Source organism: Pleurodeles waltl, chromosome 8 (genome assembly GCF_031143425.1).
Source record: "Pleurodeles waltl isolate 20211129_DDA chromosome 8, aPleWal1.hap1.20221129, whole genome shotgun sequence".
In the NCBI taxonomy this organism is placed as follows: Eukaryota; Metazoa; Chordata; class Amphibia; order Caudata; family Salamandridae; genus Pleurodeles; species Pleurodeles waltl.
The window spans coordinates 357570277-357574823 of NC_090447.1; the positions used below are offsets into that span (position 1 = coordinate 357570277).

Here is a 4547-nt window from a genome sequence, read left to right on the forward strand (position 1 = left end):
AGACTGGATACAGCATGTCAAAGCCAATAGGCAGAATACAGAATGTAATGACTAATGCAATGTCAAAGCCCATAGGCGGCTAAACTGAATACAGAAAGCAATGGCTAATGCCATGTCAAAGCCAATAGGCACAATACAGAATGTAATGACTAATGCAATGTCAAAGCCCATAGGCGGCTAAACTGAACAAAACATACCATGTGCTACTGGTGAACATTGAGCAACTAATATGCGCAGTGGTGAAACACAAAGTCATTGGTCAAAACAAAACTCCATCAAATAGCAGGACATTCCGCCCTTTGACCAATGAATTTTTGTTTCACATATCTCATATTTCAAACAAACAAAAAAACATTAACAGCAAATCAAATTTCAATGATCAAAGCAATCCCTGTAAAGCAATAGAAGTGAATTAACACATTGATATCATAACCTTTCACATCAGATACATCTACATAGAAAAAGACTGGGCAATTTTTTTTTTTTTTTTTTTTTTTCTGAATGAGTCTCTAATTCAACAGTGTTAGCAATTTGATGTGGCATGAGTTCTGCTCATGTAAAGGTGCACGGTCCACCTGAAAGGTTTTCTGGAAGGTAAGCAAAAGTCAGAGTTCCATACGAGAGGGAAAAAAAAAACAGCAAACAAGTTGAACTTGAACTGAAGGCGCAGTTTGCGCAAAATGGATCCATGGTGCTGGCACTTTACTCAGCCAGGTTCAGGTTGGGGATTCGGTCCCTTCCCCGACCCCACACGCACACACCGGAAGGGGGACCACACAGCGCACTCAGGGACAGTGGCGAAACGTGGTAGGATCTGCAAAAGAAACAAGTATGACTTTTCTTGCAAATAACATTTTTCATTTAAACTGCACCCTTCCTCTTTCTTTCCCTGTTTTATAATCAGCAGGACGTTTTTGGGGCCCTTTGTTATATTTTCTGCAGGTTCTGGAGGGTCACTTGGGGCTTCAGCCCACACATCAGTACTGAGGTTTTTATCTGCTGCGCCACAGCTTCCTTTTTCTTGCACTGTCAGAAGGGCTGGGGCAGACTCATTCTTTACCAAACCTCCATTCACTGCACTTTTGTCAATTTGGGCCATTCTGTCTCCAATTTGTATGAATGAATCAGATTCTTTTCTCGGTATCAGCATAATTTCGATTTTTCCTTGGTAATTTGCAGCAATCACTCTCCCTAAAACCTGATCAATTTGCCATTTCTGTTCTGGTAACTTTCCTCTCCCCAACTGCTCTGTGACTGCTTGCATGACAGATTGCTTTTGTGCGTGCTGCACAGTTTTTATCAAATCTAGGGGAATGTGCATCTCTCTCATCTCTGCCCACCTGTAAGTGGCCTTTTCACATTTCTGGGGCACCCACATAGCCATCCCCACTAAGGCAGAATTCTGGGTGAACACTTCTCTCTCTGCATTTTTCTCATTAACATCTGCAAGGTAATTGAACCAGTTAGGTGCTAAAACATTATCAAAGAACCAAAAATCAGCATAAAAATGACACATCTCACGTAGCTCTTGCTTTAAAATCTGACACACATTATACAACGCTGTTTCTTCTACTGTGCCAGAAAGCAACATTTCAGTCAATGAATCATTAGTAAAACAAACATGCTTTTTATCTTCAGTAGACACGAATTCAAATGGTGCACTCAACTTCATTGATAATTCTTTTACCTGTGGTACTCTAGCCCTGTCTTGCAAGTACCAGATCCATTGTATGATTCTAGCTAGGGGCACTATTTTCTTTCCTTGTTCATGATTTAAATGTACATAAGTATTTCCTTCTTGCACTGCGCAGAAACCTAAAGTCTGCATTATTTCATTTGCCAAATCACAAGCGCGCAGCTGCATATTATTTTTCACAGTGACCATGTACAAAAGTGTTAGGATTTCTCTCAAATGAGGGCTATTCTTTTTCCAAAAATCAAACAAGCTAATGAAACTCGGGGTGTCTTGCTCTAAAATCCTTCGTTTTACTTGTGCAATTTGCAACGTAACTCGTAAATCACATTCTGACTCTCGTCCGTGTTATCAGTTAAGGAATGCATTTTGGCTGCCAAAAACCCTGGCTCACACGGAAACTCAGTGCAGCTCGGAGCTGTCTTAACCCCCTCATTATTGGAATGGGACAAGAAAGATTCTTCATTTTTATAACTTTCAGCATTATTTTGAATTATCGTATCCTGGCTAATTTGCTCATGTAAATTCCTATTTTCATGTTCCAACTTCCTACATTTCTCCTGCATTTCTCTGTAAGCAGATAAAGGTATCCAGACCTTTCTGTCATCATTACTTCCAAAACACACGTTTTCTACATATATACAACGGGAATTATTTCTCAAAACAACATCAGGCATTTTATCTACACATGTATTTTCTTCTGTAATTCCCCAAACAGAAAACAATTCACAGTTTTTCTTAGCACCATCAGGCAGTTCATCAACACATGTATTCTCAGACATGGTCTGCCGTGCTACTGTGATTCTCCAAACAGAAAACAATTTCTGTAATTCTCCAAACAACAAAAAAACAATTACACTTTTAAAGTGTGCACTTAGAAATCTACTAACTCGTCAAACCCCTTTAATCACCTCTTAATGACCGACCCCACTTCTGGTACCAATTGTAGTGCTTTCCTCTTATTTAGTTTCTAAGCACTAACATAACACAACAGAAATGCACTTCTGAGGTCAAAGAAGACTTTTATTGTTATTTTATTCTTCCCCAACCACAATGTTTATGAATGAATGACGAATTAGTAGCTTTCAAGTCCGCGTTAATCAAACAAAATATATCACTTTGCAATATACACAGCAGGTTATATTTATAAGATATTGAATGCAAAGCAAAACAAATACTTCACCGTGTAGGAACTATTTACAGCTACATCTTTCTAAGGTCTGCAAGCTGAGACCCCTGTCAGCCGCGAGAAAGAGTGTCATCTACCCACACGGGATGCTGGCAACTGGCGCCAAGCTCCAGCACGAGGTCCGGCAGATTCGAATCTGACTCTCTGCAGCCTGTTACATTCGTTACAAAGGTGTGCCCCCTCCTCTCAGACCTGGGAAACTGAGCAAGCCTTTTGGAGACTGGCCAGGTCTCCAAGACTACTCCTGTTCCCAAGCTCAAGGGAAGAGAAACGACGCCCATGTACTCTCTCTTATCAGGTCTAGTCTACTGTGAGAGCAAAACATCTTGGTTCTCTGGTGCAAAAACACAGCTTGGAAAAATACAGAACTCCACGTTAAAGGCAATGGGCAGCTAACCTAAATATCAAATGCAATGTCATGTTAAAGGCAATAGGCAGCTAACCTAAATATCAAATGCAATGTCTAGTGTCATGTCAAAGCCAATAGGCATCTAAGCTGAATACAAAATACAATGTCTTATATCATGTCAAAGCCCATAGGCAGCTGAGCTGAATACAAAATGCAATGTATAATATCATGTCAAAGCCAAAAGGCAGCGGAGCTGAATACAAAGTGTAATGTATAATATCATGTCAAAGCCAATAGGCAGTTAAGCTGAATACAAAATGCAATATATAATATCATGTCAAAGCCCATAGGCAGAATATCTAATAGCATGTCAAAGTCAATAGGCAGCTAAATTGAATACATCATGTCAAAGTCAATAGGCATGCAATGTCAAAGCCAATAGGCGGCTAGACTGGATACAGCATGTCAAAGCCAATAGGCAGAATACAGAATGTAATGACTAATGCAATGTCAAAGCCCATAGGCGGCTAAACTGAATACAGAAAGCAATGGCTAATGCCATGTCAAAGCCAATAGGCACAATACAGAATGTAATGACTAATGCAATGTCAAAGCCCATAGGCGGCTAAACTGAACAAAACATACCATGTGCTACTGGTGAACATTGAGCAACTAATATGCGCAGTGGTGAAACACAAAGTCATTGGTCAAAACAAAACTCCATCAAATAGCAGGACAGGCATTAAAAGGGAGATTCTACAAACTGGAGTAGACCGCTCTCTGCAGTTAGTTTTTTTTGTTGGCCCTTCCCCAAAAAAGAATCTTTACATTTTACAGAACTTATTACCATTGTTACTTTTCCAATGTGCATATCAAGGCACCATATACCAGTACATTTGAACCCAACGTTCCCTTCCTCTGTTCGCCAGGTCTGTCAGGCGCCTCTCAAACCACCACCCCAAGAGAATATGGTCGTCCCAAGTTGCTACTCTGCTGCTTCCATAGTTAAACAGCATTTTCAAGCAATGGATAATTTGTACCCTATAAATAAATTAAAAAGTTCATTTGTGTGTAACGTGTAATCATGACCCAATCTTAAATCAACATTTTATTTCTCACTTGAAATCAATATAAATATGACTTGTGCCTAGAGTAACCAACATGACTAATCTTGCTTGCAAAATCTCAGCTTGCAAAGATATCTACAAGTGAGAAGATGTAATGATGTCTTAAATGCTAGTGAAAGGCCAAGGAATGACAATGGGGCTTATTCTCAAAGCAATCTAACAATGGCCTCATTTACAAGCACAAAATGT

At 39.7% G+C, this 4547-nt stretch overlaps 1 long non-coding RNA gene across 1 annotated transcript; it reads right to left on the minus strand.

Annotated features, from left to right (window-relative positions):
* Nucleotides 1–467: 467 nt before the first annotated feature.
* On the minus strand, nt 468–3949 carry LOC138249960 (uncharacterized). Its single transcript, XR_011194871.1, has 2 exons — nt 2877–3949; nt 468–814 (listed from the first exon to the last, which is right to left on the minus strand). It is a non-coding gene; the product is annotated as an uncharacterized lncRNA (long non-coding RNA).
* Nucleotides 3950–4547: the final 598 nt, after the last annotated feature.